General features: G+C 30.5%; 1 protein-coding gene across 2 annotated transcripts in view; it reads left to right on the plus strand.

Annotated features, from left to right (window-relative positions):
- LOC143910249 (very long chain fatty acid elongase AAEL008004-like) overlaps positions 1-18,911 on the plus strand; it is a 59,917-nt gene that overhangs the window by 14,004 nt on the left and 27,002 nt on the right. The window contains exon 2 of one of the 2 annotated variants that reach the window (XM_077428642.1): positions 906-967. The exons of the other annotated variant lie outside the window; for it this stretch is intronic. The gene's annotated coding sequence lies outside the window, so the exon portion shown is untranslated. The remainder of the gene's footprint in view (positions 1-905; positions 968-18,911) is intronic. 2 annotated transcript variants of the gene reach the window in all.

The following is an 18,911-nucleotide window of genomic DNA, read 5'->3' on the forward strand; positions in this document are numbered from 1 at the left end:
ACCTTATTGAAGCTTTAAACGAGCTATTATTTTTTTGCTCAATCCATCAATTAATGGCGGCTAACTATTATACGTGTAATGAATGTTGTTAATGGTGAATTAACATTATTTTAATATGATAAAAAATTGTGTTTGTAAACAGCTCAAATCAGCACGATGAAAATTGAAAAACGCCGCTAATTTTAATACATTTTTAGTTTTATTACTTTTTTCGCTGTTTTGACTAGAATGCTGATGCACGTTTTAAATAAAAAAAAAGTTATAAGTGAATCGATGACTAATGAGAATACTTCATATTCATATGCATATTTGCATTAGAAATACTGTGATTTTTATGTATACAAAAATGTAGACAAGTCACTAAAATACATACGTATTATACCAATGCATTTTTAATACGACTCTCAAAATATTCTTATTCAATTATATATGTATGTGTTTTGAATCGTTTGTACTATCCTCTATGTATGTACATACATGTATGTTTGCCCTGGGTTGCAATATATTGTACATAAATGAGCGGAAATGGAAATTAAAGCAACGTCATAATGCGGTTTCCATAAGATTTCCCTTTTAAATACTTAAAAGGATTTGACAGCTAAAAGTTTTATAGACCTTATGAGGCTATTTGAAGATAGCTTTAGACTGTTAGCACTTAAACTAAAACCAATAGTTCGTGTATGAATACAGTAGTATATTCATGAATAATACCATATAATATTTGCTATATATTTATTTTATTTTTTAACAATGCAATATTGTATACAGCAATTGACTTTTTGCAATATTGTACACAGCAGAAATTTTTATTGTGCTTTGAAGTAAAATTGTACACATTGCACGATTTTTTTGCCATTTTCTATTCAAACTAGACTTTTTAAAAATATTTTGGTATTTTTTTTCAGGTGGTGCGGTGTATAAAAAAAGATTGTAGTGATTAAACAATTGCAAGTGGACACGTTTAAACGTGAGTATTTTCCCGTCATTATTGAAATATTGTTCAAAGTCACGATTTTTTTGCACAAAATACTGTGCGGTTTTAAGCTTATAGAAACTGCTTTTGAACAAACAACACAGATTACCTAGATATGCCTACCTACTTAACCTAGATAGAATCTCAATTTCCTGTTGACGGAAATATGCGATGATAATCATATTCGAAGGCGTTTTCATTTTTTATTTTGATTTTCCCTCTAACGTATGATACGATGAAAGTAGACGACTCTTGATATATTTAATTTAATATTGATACAACGGAGACAAATTACACAGTAAATCTGTTAATAATGTAAATAAACACTAACTACAAAGTAACGATACAAAGACTATGACGAGTCAATCGACACGTAAACGTGTCATTATGTTGTTTATTTACAATATAACACTCAATAATGCATAATTTTCCTTGGATTCTAATACAATATGATATATTCAGAAAAGTTATTGAAAACATTTTTTTTTTAAATTTAATAGGGCAATTCATGACTTAACTTAAATATACATATGTACATAGTTACAATGTATCCAATCAGTCGTACTCTTTGAACATAGATGATACGAATCGAGCTAACACGTTTTCATTGACCAACTTACTGGAGCTGAAAAACGTTTGGAAACGACTTTAAATGCACTTTGAGATATTTTTAGACTGAACTTGAGCAAGTTTCATTAATAAAATAAAGTGCATGTACATTGGAGTGAATGAACGCCAGCTCGACATTGCACATGCGTCACTACGATTCGTATTTTCCGACCAGAAATGAGATTGAAATATATTATTCTCAAACAACAACAATAACAATATATAAAAACAATAAAAGAAGTTGAAATTTTGTAAGTCACTGGCGTTCAAGGTTACAACATTGACATTTGAACCCGTGCATATTATTATCGTTATATACATATGTATAAGCATCTTCAGATCGTTCTGATTCATCGTTCATATTTCTTTCGCATAATATTTTATATAGAATTTTTACGTTTTGCATAAAATTCGGCATATGAAAGCGTAGTTATTTACTGTTGTATGGTAATTCCCTCTGATAGTAATATGTAAGACTATGGAAACTGTGTGATTTTACAATACGATATTTCGGTTTTACATACATAATTTACATTAATATATACTTTAGAATGAAAATTACGTCTGTTAAATTTATTTTATCACAGTGCTACGTAGTATCTATTGAAAATGAAAATTAATTCATATTTTGAATATGCATACATACATAAAAATTATACTTCCATATATATTATAATTTTTGTTGCCGGACATTTCGCCAAATTATTAAATAATATTAACACGTTATTTCATAATTGTTTATGTAATATATACATGTTGATTTGTTTTTGGTGTTTTAAACGTTTTTATTTTCACATACATATTTGCATTCAAAATGTGTACGAGTGGATAAGCTATTAATATATACACACACTCGAGTCTATAGCACTCGTTCGATTATTCGTCACTGAAATTTAAGCTAAATATCTTATAGACAAACACTTTTTTTATATTTATCTTTTCGCCCTTTTGTTAGTTCAATGTACGTAAAATAAATTCACAACATAAATCATTTTTTGAATACAACATAAAATGTTTGGCCTAGAAGGCCTTACATGTAACCCCAATGCGCCTTCCTGTCCAGAAACATTGTATTGTTATTAAAGTAAGTGTTATTAAAATTATACAAAGTAAATACATATCAATTAGCGTCCACGGAGATATCTATGGTCAAATTTGTAAATTTGCAGCATTTTATAAAAATCAGCAAAACTTGAGATTGTTGAAAATAAAAGGTTGCCAATTTGTTGGAACCGTTTCAATGAAAATCAGATAAACCGGCAAATTCTGATAGGAAACGATCGATCTGGAGTCACAAATTCAAGGTCTGGCTAGCAGAAACTAGTGGGATTTGAACCCGTGACCACTTTGCTCAAAGTATTACATATCTATATGGTAACCGCTAGTCTAGTGAGATTTTAAGAAACTCCTCCACCGAGAGAATTATAATATGAATCTAGATATTCATATTTATAAAAAAGTATATCAAAAATAAAATAATATTTATTATGTACAATATCCAGCAGTATGACTCGGTGGTTGCGTTTATGTTAAGCGCTGAGAGGATACCGGGTTCGATCCCGTGCTAATATTTTATACTGTTGGTCAGACTTGGATATTTGTGACTCCAAGTCGATCGTTTCCTATCAGAGTTTGCCAATTTATCTGACTTCATTGTTGAGACGGTTCCTCCATCAAATTGGCAAAAACCATCCTACCCACTATGTCACCAATATCTGAATTTGATTTATGTACAATTTGTAAAAATTTATGTACAAGTCTAAATCTATGGATGTTCTTATGGATTAATTCAATAATTAATTAATAGTTAATTTTGTGTTCTTCAGCATCTTGAAATTCAGCGATTTATTTAATAAAAATTCTGTAATGTTTGTAATTGGCTAGAAATACGCATTGGGGTTTACCTGTTAGACCTTCCTGGTGTAAATATGTAACCTTCCTGGTGTAAATCTATGTAAAATTAAGATATTGCATGTTTGCAAAAGTTCATGGCCAATTTTTATAACTGTTTAACGGTAAACAGGCATGAAATTATGCAACATCTAATATCAACAACGATGTATTGGTCTCTTGTTCACTTAACACATATGTACATATTAGGAATTCTAATTAAATATAATGATCTGTATATATATGTTTGTAATGATCATTTACTGTCTGGTTTGATTTAACATAAACACGTTTAAAGAATTTAATATGGAATACATATTTTTTTACTAATTATATAAATAAAAACGTCTACCAAATGATACACGTTTTCTTGAAATTCATCAATTGTTTTTCACAGTTTATAATATAATTTGTTAATTACCATAAAATATACCACATAATAATCGCAATACAACCTAAAACATTTCTCAATCGTATGAAAAAACAATTATATTTCTCAAGTGCAACGGTGCAATTTCAAGTCAATAAAGAAAATTGCACGCGATGCAGTCGTTCGCTTTTAAAATTGCAATTGCATCCATAATAAAATTATGACTCGCGAGCATAAAAATAATTAATACTTACCACGAAAAAATTAAGCAACGAAATTCACAACGCTTGCAAAAATTACATTATTACGTTAAACGGTATACTACTTCAATTAAGGGTCATTTTCACGGTTTTCATGTATGATATTTTAAAATTTATGATGACCATTATCATTATCAATGAATTAATACTAATTGGACGTAATTGGCGAATCGAAACACACGATATTCTCATGGTTACACTTGCATTTAAATGTTCGTCTATTCGATTGAAATAATCAATAAGCTTATTATAATCATTTTTCATAATCGGTTTGTTTTGAGCAACGAGGAAAACATTTACATTTATATGCAAATTTTAATTTCAATAATATATATATATATATATATATATATATATATATATATATATATATATATATATATATATATATATATATATATATATATATATATAGCTATTAACAACCAAATTTTCAAACACAAAAAATGCGCAACCAAATTTTAAATAAAATACAATGCAAAACAGAGCACAATATTGATGTGTTGTCAATATACATATATAATTTGAAACATATTGTAACGTGGGAAAATGGGAGATAGTATCCACTGTCTAAGTGCAATCGTGGGTGAAAAATAAAGACCCCGGATTAGGCTAACGGGACTCAGTAAGTGCCAGAACAAAGGATACGCTGGGGTTCTCACAGAAAGAGACGAGTGCGGGTAGACCTATGTTTAATAAATACTGTGAAGCGACTTTGGCCTTTCATTTGGATCCTGAACCCACCATTACGCAACAATATGTTCAATGTATTTAAAAATAATACACCAAATAAGCGAATCATTGAAATGCAATCTTAATCCAATAAGAAACTTTTCCGGAAAGAAAAGTGAGACGTATGTAGGTGCTAATGTGCATAGTACAATAGACTGGAGCGAAAAACGCGAATTTTGGATTTTAATCAATGGACCTAAAGGAAAACTTTCGTCTTTAAAAAAATTATATTGATTTTAAACAAATGTCCTGTGCTTCCTACCAATCGATTTATCTCGCCAAAAGTTTCTGAAAAGTAGGTTTTTTTCCCCGTTGCCTTTTTCGAAAATATATTTCATTTTTTTACTATTTTTAAATAAAATAAATGTTCAATATTCACCTATTGAAGTTTATTTGGATCGATTATGATGAGTTTTGACTGATCAACGGGAATTCAAAGTCCCCATACAAAACGCACTGCGCTCGGAATGGGTGCTTACATATAATATATGGAGGAAACGTTATTTTCAGATAATCCTCCGTTTTTCTGGTTCCCATTATTATTTTGAAAATAAAAGTCGTTGAGAGCTTCCTTGAGTATATCGATGAAATTTTTTATTGAACGTTTACTTGATACGACGAAAGTTTTCCACTAGGTCCATCAATTTAAATCCGAAATTCGCGTTTATCGCTTCGGCCTATTGTATGCACATATGTATATACATATTTAAAACCATTGTCAATGATATTTGAGAGCTGCAAACTGTAATGATGATTTGATGATCTGGTCATACGTGCAAGAACGCACGAAGAAATAAGTATACAAAATGTGCAATTTGATAATGAAATACATAATATATGCATATTTTGTATTTCAAGATTTTATCTAAAGAAGGTACCGACTTAATTTTTTTTACCTAGAATTTATCGGTCATGGACTATTGCAGTGTCATCATCATGCAGCAACGGATATTCGTTTGGTTTATTTATTTGTTTATAATGTATCGAATATATTATTATTGCGTCAAAACGTGCACGTGGATTCGACCTTTACGTTACAACACTAATATGCCAACTGTTCTATACTAGTTTCAACACTTGGCCAATCTTTCATTGTTAACAGTGTTATTTGAAACCAATAAAACGCGTCCATAAAAATAATTAAATACTTTTGCGTTTCGAATAGTATTAAGTTTTACGCCTCAACATATTATATATGTATATTTTCAATGCATATGTTACAGTCCCAGTGCTCTCTCCGGTTTGTTCATGAACTTACTACATACTTTTTTCATACACTGCATGATAAGATTAACGATATTAAAATTATTTCCAAATAATAACACACACAATTTTTCTAAACCATGAAAGCGTGATCAGAAATCGATTGTGAGTTCAATCAGTCAAAATATCCAGATCGCATTCTGACATGATCACAAAACTTCATATACATATTGTTGCCACGTAAATACCTAAATAAAGTAAAGCATAAATTCGTTGCTATGTACATACATAAATAAAGTAAAAATAATAAAGAGAAGAACGTTCGAATTAACTTAAATATTTAAATATATCGTTCATGAGTATACTAGTTTGTTCATTCGCGAACTATTGGTTTTAGTTTAAGGGCTAACAGTCTAAAGCTATCTTCAAATATACTCACCAGGTATTACATGAAACTTTTAGCTGTCAAAGCCTTCGCAATTTCAAAACGCCAAGTATTTAAAAGGGAAATTCTATAGAAACCACATTACAACGTTGTTATGATTCCCGTTCTCGGTAATTTTCAAGATATTGCAGCTCAACTTGACAAATGATTTAGAATATTTTGTTCTTTTGTGTACACTATAACCGGCCATATTAGTTCGTGTAGGAACTAACCAGTATTTTCGTAAAATAGTGAAATGTACACTTGTACTGTAACACATACACAAATGCTTATTCCTTATTTTCGATTAGAATTTGGTGTATCGTTGTTACACATTACCCACAGTAGTGAAAATATATTTTTTGGATTAATGTGTTTTAAATATTTTTCTATGCACATCTTTTCCGCTGAAAAAAATACCAAATGATTGATTACACTACGTCTAAAACATGAAAATACTAAAAAAAAAGGTGATCATCAATAAGCAAACTACATTACATATATTTGCGCTAAGAATAATTATGATCGAATGTTTATATCCACGTAATTAAGTCCAAAATACATTGTATGTACGATATCGATGCATGTTTGGTATACAATATAATTAAATAAAAGTTTTATAAATTGTTTCAAAAATATTACCAAAAAATTAACTCACATAGTTGTGGAGAACATTCCATACAAAATTGATATCCTAAAGCGTTTCATTGATTGTATCCTTTCACCTTCACAAAAACCAAAAAACGTCACTGCAAAACAGCATATGCTCGACCATTTCATTTTATTTTTCTCTAAAATCCTATAAGATGAAAATAAAGGAGCATTGGAAACGAGATAAACTACTCTCAAGTGTGTAAAAATCCTGCCCAAAATATGTTATATGCGATATCGATACATATTTAGCACACAACTTAGTACAATGTAATTAAATAAAAGTTTTATACATTATTTTAAAAATATTACCAAAAAATGGATTCAATCACATAGTTACTGAGATGGATCCTTTCATTGATTATATCCTAAATCCTTTCATTGATGATATTCTTTCACCTTCACTAAAAACTGTAAAAGTCACTGCAAAATAGCAAATGCTCGACCATTCCGTTTTATTTTTCTCTTGAATCCTATAAGATTAAGACCAGGAGCATTGGAACCCAGATAAACTACCCTCAAGATTCAACCCCTAAGACCCCCCCAACTTATCAAATTGCTGTAAAATTAAGAAAAGTTTAATCAATGGTTTCCTTGATTGTTCTGATTTACTGAATAAGGTTAATTTCAGAATCCCAGTTCGATATTCTAGACACGTTGCACTCTTCTCACTTGATCCTTTCAATACTAATTCCCAAAAATATTCTTATCTGCAGCGCGTTTATCGTATGTTTAACGGAGAGCTGATCGAAGTTGATCTATTTGGTATTTCCCTACATCAATTCAGGTCTAACATCAAGATAATCTTGACCGATTGATTCATTTCTTCTCCTATTCTATTTTATAACCATTTTCCAATATTTCCAATATTTTTATACTTTAGTTTAGTTATGTAATGTGCTATTTAATCATGTTATAGCTTTCATTCTTTTCCTTTTTCATTTATTTATTTTGTATTTACCTTTTTCATTTGTTTTATATTTGTAAATTTCAATTTCTTCTTATATTCTATTTTATAACCTTTTTTAAATATTTTAATACTATAGTTTAATTATGCAATGTTCTATTTTATCATGTTATATAGCCTTTATTCTTTTCTTTTTCATTTTTTTTATAATCTTTGTAAAAGTCTGTTATTGGACTCGGATGTTACATATATTATATATTTACTTTTTTGTTTTTTATACATATCTACATCCTGTTGTCTGTTGATTTTTCAATGAATAAAATAAAATAAAAATCAGAATTTTGTTGTTTACACTTGACTGTATTCTTAATTTTAAACCATCTTTAAAGTTGTCCGCAATTTAAGAAGACATTAAATCATTTTGAGGTGGTGCATCGTTATTTTTTCGGGGTAGTGTCATTAATAAAGGCCGGATAACCAAGGTGCCGTCTTGAAAAAAACGGACCCAGGGGGTGCTGTGTATTGTTCATTGCATTGTTAAAGGTTCGCCGAACGTTTTTTTTTTTTGACTCTAGCTTTGTAAATAGAACTAAACCGCCCCGATTCCTAGAAAAAGCACTGTGACTATCCGGTGTCTAGTCATTAATTTAAAGTTGCGAGAGCACCGGGTTCCCACTGTTCCGATTTTTTCCGATTTGTTCGAGACGTTGATTGTTAACCACTCGTGAGGTGTTATATTGCATATGTACACATGTTATGGCATGGTTATTGACCGTCAGTGGTAGTCTGAGTGGTGTCGCAAGTGTTATTGCCGTTGCGGCTGCCGATTCTGGCTGGTGCAAGATATTGGTCAGGGTCTCGGTTAGCCAGCCGACCTTAACATTTCTTCTCGGTTCTCGTACGGTGACACCATCACAATAATCGGATGCTGTCGGAAACATCCAAGGGACCTGAGGACCTGATCATGCATGCATACATGATAGCATCAATTACATTTTCATTAGATTGAAGTTTATTAATTAGAATAAAATAACTATATGTAATTTCGTTATGATTAAGATTATTTGTGTGGAAAACAATTGATTTAATTTTTTTTTATTCAAATTTTTTTGTTGTTTCAAGTTTCGAACAAATGAATGTTTATTTATTATCAAATTCATTTACCAATATATTTTTCCTCTTTTTAAATGTAGAAAACTAACATAGTAGCATTCATGTTATTCATGTCGGGTTATTTAATACTAATTTTATTATTTTCTCTCTGTATATAATACTATAATAATAAGGCGAGTGTTCTTTTTACATATTATTTTATTTCATATTACATGGATGCGGTGCATCCGCTCTAAAATCGCCAGACAAATTTAACGACAGATTAACGGACGGCTGCTTTAAATGTAATTCTCGTCTTCTCGAATGATAGATTCCACATCAGATGACGGGTAACCTTTCGATGTGCACAGATGCAATTATTAAAATGGTAATTATTAAAATTGAGTTGGATCGTTGGCAAGATTCGGAACTTATCGAATCTTGCCTTATTAAACTCGCCTGAAAGATCCAACTCAATTTTAATAATTACCATTTTAATAATTGCATTTGTGCACATCGAAAGGTTACCCGTCATCTGATGTGCAATCTATCATTCGAGAAGACGAGAATTACGTTTAAAGCTGCCGTTCGTTTGTATGGCGATTTTAGAGCGGATGCACCAAACCCATATTACATACATCCTGGTGAGATAATATTTGAATAATACTCAGTCAACCACTACTCATTTAAATTGTATGGTCTCTCAATTTTTAATATCAGTTGCGTTATTGATTTTTTCCCTTAGGAGGGCTGGACACCAGTGCTTTGTCCATACAAATGTATTACACTTCTCCCTTCCTCAATTATGGCACTAGAGAACTTATTTTTTAATATGCTATGGATATCTACCATAGGCATGTTTCTGTGGTTTTATTTTTTTGATTAGTTATTTTTTATAGGAGCTAGGAGCCGCCAAACATCTATAAAATCGCCTCTTTTTTACACACACGAAAAGAGTCCAGCGTGCTTATTTTACGGTTGATTTTTAAAAAAATATGAGCACACAAACATAGAAAATATCTTTCTCATACCGATGATGAAATTTTTTTTAAATTGGTCCAGTTTCGGAGGAGAAAACTGGAGAATACGAAACCTCAATTTTGATTCGATTTAAAATAGGTATTATCTGGTCGAAGCGCAACTGTCGCATTCACTCAATATATACATATATCGAAGAAAGGAACGCCAACAAAATTAAGGTTTCGGGTATACAGCCCTCTTAATAGGACTGGACCCTAGCGCCTTGTCCATACAAACGTATTTAACTTCTCCCTTCCTCAATTATGGCACTAGAGAACTTATTTTTTAATATGCTATGGATATCTGCCATATGCATGTTTCTATTTTTTTGATTAATTATTTTTTAGATTTTTTGATTAATCAAAAAAATAAAAAAGAGAAACATGCCATGATGGATATAAATAGCATATTAAAAATAATTTCTCTAGTGCCATAATTGAGGAAGGGAGAAATCTAATACGTTTGTATGGACAAAGCGCTGGGGTCCAGTCCCCTTAATTTAAATATTATTATTATACGAAATATGTATGTAGTTTCTCTCAAGACGTTTTAAAAAAAAGTTTTTAGATTGTTAGTTTCAATTTCAAGGAGCTTTAGACACTTTTTGAACTACATATGTAGATATTGAAACATGTGTATAATTCGTTTGAACTACATATTTAAACAATTTCAATTACCTTTAAATAAATATGTATGTACATATAAATGCATGCACTCTTTAAGACATAGTCAAATACTGATGAATGAGCCTTGAAAGAAACTAAAGTAGAAGTACTACTTCCAGTCGAGATGGAAAAAAACACGTGCGAAAGTGTACGAAATTGATCATATCTATTACATGAAAAAACCTGGAGAAAAAAATATAAGTCTCGGTCACAGTGCGGCGAGTGTTAAGGAGATAATTGAATCAAAATCATTTAAAAAAAAAAGGGAGACCAGCCACTACATCCAGTGATCAATGATCTATACTGAGTTCAAATCTGTTAAAATTGATCACAAAACGTCATCTCTACTACATATGTACATACATACAAACAGATGAAGTATAAACTGTAAAAAATGCATATTTTTTTAATAAACAGTGACAGGTTCTTCCGTGAAAAATACATAAAATTGTGTTGCTTTGTTAATTAAATCGTAGCTCGTAATGTTTGAAAACGTGAGGGTGTAAAGATACAGGTGTGAAAATTTCATGAAAATAAAAATAATTTTTAAAATGTTGCAAGCGGACGATTCTCATGTTGCTGTGAATTGCATTAAAATTCAACAAAATAAAACATATAAATAAATAACGCAAACCTAAACGAATTCAACGGTTAAGAAATCGACAGACTGAGGTCACACATCAAAAAATTAAATTCATTCTCAATAAACAACGAAAAAATTGCACAAGACCTTAAAATTTTCACGTCGACAATAATTGTCGAGACCGTCCCGTTTTGATCATACGATCCTTGAGGCGCGTTTAAACCGACGTAACCTTTCAATCGAAACATGTAGACATGCCAATGTTCAGTATGATGTTTTTCATATTCTCGCTGCCAGTTGTGAATTCTCCATTAGGATTATCCGATCGCACAAAGGCAATTTGTTGCATTCGGTAAAATTTGCGCAATCGTTTCACTATAGGAAGTTTCGGGTCACGCAATTCACGTGTCCATTTTGTAAATGTGGAAATTAATAAACAAGTTTTAAATTAGTTGTGAAATTTCGTGCGAAGGGCACTCGTCGATTTTAGATAGATTTTGTAAAAATTTCACACGTGATAGCCGTCAAATTTGACATCAAACATATGTAAGTATTATATTTTGTCGCTTCGTCTTCTCGATTTACACATATGTACATACTTACCGCAACATTTATACGAAACAATTAAAATATTCAAACGATAGTTTCAACCTCGTAGTTTGACGGTGAAAATAGTATCAATTTCGGAATGTGTGCACTTGTTAAATTTTTTTTAATGACTTGAGCTAAATTTATAGTGCCTAGTGTTTATCGAATATGCCCCTCGGCGAATATTATTTCATAAGCATGTCTAAAATACTATACTGTTTTGCCATGTCCATGTGTATGTTCATATGAAAATTCATACCCATTCATTTTAACTATTATTACATTGAGTGTGAACAGTAGTAGTACTTTCGCTATCGAAAACCCGTACTTGTTCAGGAAAAGTCAATAAAATTTGAATGTATAATGTGTTGCACAATTTAATGGTTGCAGCTTGTAATGTGATTCAAAACGGTTTTGCATATGCTATTTGAATAAAAAAATTTGTTACGTATGCAAAATTTTAGTTTTAATTCGTGATACGTAATTTGAATTTTAAACGGTCATTGTTTGGTTTCATTGAATTATTTTCTTTTGTATAATAATTTTCTTCGGATTGCAGCCGTATGATCAGTTACTAATTCCCCTTTTCGGTCAGTATATTAAAAAGCCAGCAGTATAGCTCGGTGGTTGCGTTAATGCTAACCATCGTGAGGTTCCATTGAAGAGAAATTATTCGACTTATTTCTGTAGTGCTGCTGGTCAGACTTTGATATTTAAGACTCCAAGTCGATCGTTTCGTATCAGAGTTTGCCAATTTATTTGAATTCATTGCTGAAACAGTTTCTTATCAAGTTGGCAAAAACCATCCTACAAGATAAAATATAAATAATAAAAAAAGGTGTCGGTGATATATCGAAATGATCATTATCCATTTCTCAGTATGTTTGTGGTCAGTTAATAAATAGAATTTCTGTAATATAATTTAAATACTAAGTAATTTATATAGAAAAAAAAGGGTAAGTATTCAAATTTATTGGTCAGTAATTCAAAAGAAGGACACATTCACATAAACAGTGCGATGATGTGTCTTTAAGATAATTAGAAAACATAAAAATAAAAATCAAATTTACTGATTTGAACATTTTTGTTAAATTAATACATTAAACATTGTAAGAAAGGAGATTCAAGCTAAAATATAAGATGCAAATATCTAATTATTTTACGGTGTCAAATAAAAAAAACATTCACTGAAATACCAATATTTGTCTTGTTCAAGTAGAACAGTGGTGTTTGGACCATACTGAGTTAACAGAGTCAGCATTTGTTGTGGCTCATAACGTAAAATTTATTATTTTTACTGTTTTTTTACCGTTTATTGTTTTTTTAGTGACTTTTTATTGTTTTTTACTGACCTTTAATTGTTTTTTACTAGCTGTTTATTATTTTTAATGACTGTTTATTGTTTTTTACTGATAGTTTATTGTTTTTGTTTTTTACTGACCAATTATTATTTTTTGCTGTCACTTTAATGTACATATGTACATCCATATGCTTAATAACTGAAATTTTTTTAATTTAGTTTCTGACCATTTTTGTATTTATTAACCGACCAAAAATATTGTTGCCATTTTATTTTTATTTTCATAGTATTATATTTCATTCAATAAAAACGTATGTATATAAACTACAAACAAATATAAACTTTTCAATATTAATTTATATGAGTCCGAGGAACGCTTATCACTAAAGCGCAAAGTAAAAACTTAGTTGATTTAAAAATTTACACTTATTAAAACACGCTAATATAAAAGTATCCATCGTTCGGACATACATTTACAATTTCAATACAAGAAAGTTTTTTCCAAATCCTACTCGATTTAACCTTGATAATATTTCTTTAAAAATTCATGAATTTCAATGTCAATCGTTCTCTATACATATTATAATTTTCTTTGCGAATTTTTATACGTCGAATGAAATTATTTCGCGTCGTTGCGTCAAGGTTTCCCCACCAAAAATTAACATACATACATACATATTTGTAAATGAAAAACCATAGAAAGCGCTTTCATCGATACAAAAACTATGAGAAATTTAAATTCAACAGGTCATTTTGGATTTATATCCTATTTAATCTGACTCATTCGCTCGTCAATTAAAACAAAGAAAAGAGGACACGTCACGGTGGGGTCAAACCCATAAAAAACAGGCTTTAAACTTTGAAACACATACTCAATACTGAACGCAGACTAGAGGTCAAACTATCGGGAAAAATCTCCGAATCGGATTCGTATAATTTTTTTGTATTCATACAATTATATTTATAACTTATTCTAGCGTAATATCTGTTTATTCAAAGTCAATGTTTACGCTCGTATTAAATAACCAAACCGAAATTAACACTCATTTCAAGTTTTCGCGTATCGGCCCATACAAATTGTATGCGCGATCTTTGAACGCAAATATTTAAAACGTAATACGGCTAAACGTTTTAATTATTGCGTCAGACGTACATACATATTTACATATATATGTACGTTACATATATGTATATATGTACGAAATGTAGACAAGATTTAAATATATTTGATGAAAATTCCACACCAAACACAATTGATTATTTCAATGCAAATAGGGCGTGACAACTTTTAAAGATCGATTTTTTTTAATTCAAATTTAGCCTAATAAAATCATAGATTTATTTCAAAAAATTCTCAACATATGTATGTACTTAAGTTTAATTTTACATAAACCTACAATTTTGAATTCTATAATTATATTTTAGAATTTTTGAGGACGTTCAAATTTGAAGAATAGGTTTTTGAGCTCTTTTTCCTATTACGCTGTTCATATTAACATTATTATAATATAATACTATGATGACTAACAAAATTAATTTAAAATTGTAAAATAGACAACGATCAGTTGATCTTTAGCTATTAAAATAGATATAAGATGTATTGTAAACATAATTTTGTAATAATAACAAGTATTTAAAAATCAAATCAAAAAAATTTGAACAATCTTAAGCATTGTACATTCAATACAAATAATACTATAAATATTATATTACAAATTGAAGATGAAAACATTAAAAAAGAATCTTAAGAGGGCTGTACACCTGAAACCTTAATTTTGTTACCGTTCCTTTCTTCGATATATATATTGAGTGTATGTATATATTGAGTGAATGCGACAGTATATATCAATATATATATATATTGAGTGAATGCGACAGTTGCGCTTCGACCAGATAAAACGTATTTTAAATTGACAAAATCAAGGTTTCGTATTCTACTATTTTCTCCTCCAAAACTGGACTCATCATCGGTATGAGAAAGATAATTTCTGTGCATCTATCGGCGTATTTTTTTTAAAATCGACCGTTAAATAAGCACGCTGGACTCGTTTCGTGGGTGTAAAAAAGAGGCGATTTTATAGATGTTTGGCGGCTCCTAGCTCATATAAAAAATAATTAATCAAAAAAATAAAACGATAGATGCACCCCAATGGTGGATGTCCATAGCATATTAAAAAATAATTTCTCTAGTGCCATAATTAAGGAAGGGAGAAGTATAGTACGTTTGTATGGATAAGGCGCTGCTATCCAGCCCTCTTAAATATACATCCATATACATATGTATATATATATATATATATATATATATATATATATATTTATAGTTGAGTACTATTTTACGTATCAATTTTTTCAATGTCAATTCTATAGTATAGTGTTTTAAGTCTACGTACTAGGTTCATCCAAAGCCACTTAAATTACTTATATTTTAGATTTTTTGTCGAAATTTTAGCTTCAGAATATCGCTATAGGCTTTTGATCTAAGTATTCGGAATTCGAAACATGTATATATTCTATTACAGAAATGTTCAAGTCATTTTAAAACTCGTTTTGAATTACATGCAAAAAATAAGTAACATCAACTTGAACTACTACAATAATAATAAAGTTTGTTGAACTCTCACTGCAACCCAAAACGATTTATAACAATGTAGTAAAATACAAAATGAAGTATAAACCAATACCCTTGACCGTTCAAAAGTCAAAATTGCAAAAATAAATCTAAAAAGGGGTTAAATCTTTATCTCAAGTCATCGCGTGGAAAGTGTATCGAAATTAATTTATGCATGTTTCAATTGATTTTTACACTTTGTACATTTTTACATTTTTACGCTCTGACATTTTACACTTTTTCAGTGTTAATTTAATTATTAAATACGATTTTTTTTGTTGTTGGCTTTTCATTATTGGCATACATACCTATTTGGCTAACGTTTTGCGTTGCAGTAGCAAATCACCGTATTTATATTCTCGGTCGCAGATATTTCGCGTTTGAAATCCATTTATTACTATATGTGGAGCCCGTATCATGTATGTAAATTGCCTTATTATCTTGGCGAAAACAAAAAATATTATGCTGTCTATTTATTTTTTGTGATGCGTGATTTACTGTCTTATCCTTGCGATCGCGCATCCTTATAGGAAGCGTACAATGCTTTTAATGCAAATTATATGATGTGTGGGTACCAGTGCAAAATCACCATAGCATGTATTGTAAATATTGAGGTGAGAAGTTGAAGAAGTGCTGGGATTTGTGTTGAAAGAATGTCTTCGGTAACTTTTAGAGTACAAGCGGTGCGCTTTGAATTGGCGTTAATTGAAACAGTGTGTTTTCACGGTGACGTATTTTTTTATTTTATTTATTATTTCAATTATGGATAAATAAAACTATTATAAATGAATGTACTTTTTCTAGCTAATGTTACGTTAAACTTGATTAAATGAAATACCTTGAAAACTTATGAAGGATTCATTTAATAAATATATGCACTGCACGCATTAAATAGGCATCAAATAAACAGTGGTTACTTTAAGTAAAGAACTTCCGACTAAAAAAAAATATTGAAATTATAATTGCCTTCAATTAAGAATGTTGTTTGGGTCAATGATACAAATATTGAAAAACTTAATAATAAAAAAACGCTCTTAATGCTTGCAGATTACAACTATACATTTATGTATATAATATGCACACTAGTGGTGCGACCAGGCTTCGCTCGGTAAACGGAATGCAACGAAAACCATGAAAAAATCTTTATTTGTTTATTTTATTAAATTTATTTCGATCGAAAAAATTAATATTATTTCACGATCGATCAAGCAATGACAAATGACTTTGACAAATCCAGCCAATCAAAAATGATTTGACGATAATCAATCAGAAACGAATTAAGGACGCCGTTTCGGTTTTATATATTAGACTAGTGTTGTGCCCGTTGATTTCAACGGGTGGTTTCGGAAAGGAATTGATACACGAATTAAAATAAAGCTATATGCTATATATAAATATAATGTAAGGTAATTAATAGGCGTGTGCGCGTATTAATGCACCGTTCGCCCGCGTCGAAATGATGCATGAATGTGTGTATGTGTGTGTGTGTCTTCGTAGATGTGTGTATGTGTGTACGCTCCCGCGGATGTCACCCGTTCCAAGTCAGGTGCTCAATATCAGGAGCACATGTCAGACGGTCAGGTCCCCACTTCCCCGCATCTCCTCGACGCGATCGGTCGTCACGCCACATCCCTATACATAGACAGCAGCATAGCTCGGTCGTTAAGCTTCTGCTTAGCGTCGAGAGGCGCCGGGCTCGATCCCATGAGCTGACCTCGATTGAAAAGAATTATCTGTAGTGCTGCTGGTCAGACCTGGATATTTGTGACTCCAGGTCGATTGTTTCCTATCAGAGTTTGCTAATTTTCTCTGATTTCATTGTTGAAACGGTTCCCGGTAAAATTGCCTAAATATCCTTACTACCTACTATGTCACCACTATTTGAGATTGATTAATGTACAATAAAATTTATGTACAATTCATAGATGTCTCGTTAATTTGCGAGTTTTTCAGTGTCTCGTAATTCAGCGGTTTAAAAAAAATGCTGCAATGTTTTTAATTGGCCAGAAAGGCGCATTGGGGCTACCTGTAATGCTTTCCTGGTATATATGTATGTAAAAAATAAATAAATAACGTACATATGTTCCTTGTTATTCAAATCTTTTTTTAAATCTCCATACTTGTCCACGCGTCCACCACATACCCGCACACATACATATGTACATACATCGCATCTGTTTATATATTTATATGTATATTTTTTATTTTTTTTATTTTACATATATGTATACCAGGAAGGTCTTACAGGTAAATCCCAATATATATTATATATTATATTATTGATTTAATTTCTGAATTTTAGAAATATGTACTTAAAGACGCATAATATTTTTTGCTACATTAATGCTAACCACCGAGAAGTGCCCAGGTTGAAGCCATGGCCTGACCTCAATTTACTCGAAGTACTATTTATGTAGTGCTGCTGGTCAGACTTGGATATTTGTGACTCCAAGTCAATCGTTTACTATCAGAGTTCGACAATTTTTTTTATTTAATTGTTGAGACGGTTCCTCTTCAAATTGGCAAAAACCATCCTACTCATTATTTGAATATGATTTCAAATTTATAATCTATAAATTTATATAAGTACAAGTTTAAAAACATATGTGTCGCTCACTGATAAAATCCTTAATGGAATCATAGGAAAATATTTATTTTATCAAAAGTATTCGATCGTCTACCTTTATCGTCTGCCGATAAATCTCGGAATATGAAATTTGTCGTAGCGAGAGATGCTACGAAAAACTCTACAAGAAATAAAGACGTAAATATCACGACTTCATGTCTCACTATTTTGTTCTTTTTTTTTTTCAAATGTATACAATGTTTACTTCATATTACATATGAATATAAAATATCGCAAAGGTTATTGTTGTAATAAATAGACTACGGATACTTCTTACCTATCGTTAGTTTCGTAGAAAAAACCCCTTTTTTACTTTTCTTGTTTGCTATTTGTTATAAATATTGTACATATTTATAACGTTCAGTATATTATTCAATAATATTTTGAGTCCTTGCTAGACTGCGACC

Source organism: Arctopsyche grandis, chromosome 1, assembly GCF_051622035.1.
Source record: "Arctopsyche grandis isolate Sample6627 chromosome 1, ASM5162203v2, whole genome shotgun sequence".
Taxonomy (NCBI): domain Eukaryota; kingdom Metazoa; phylum Arthropoda; class Insecta; order Trichoptera; family Hydropsychidae; genus Arctopsyche; species Arctopsyche grandis.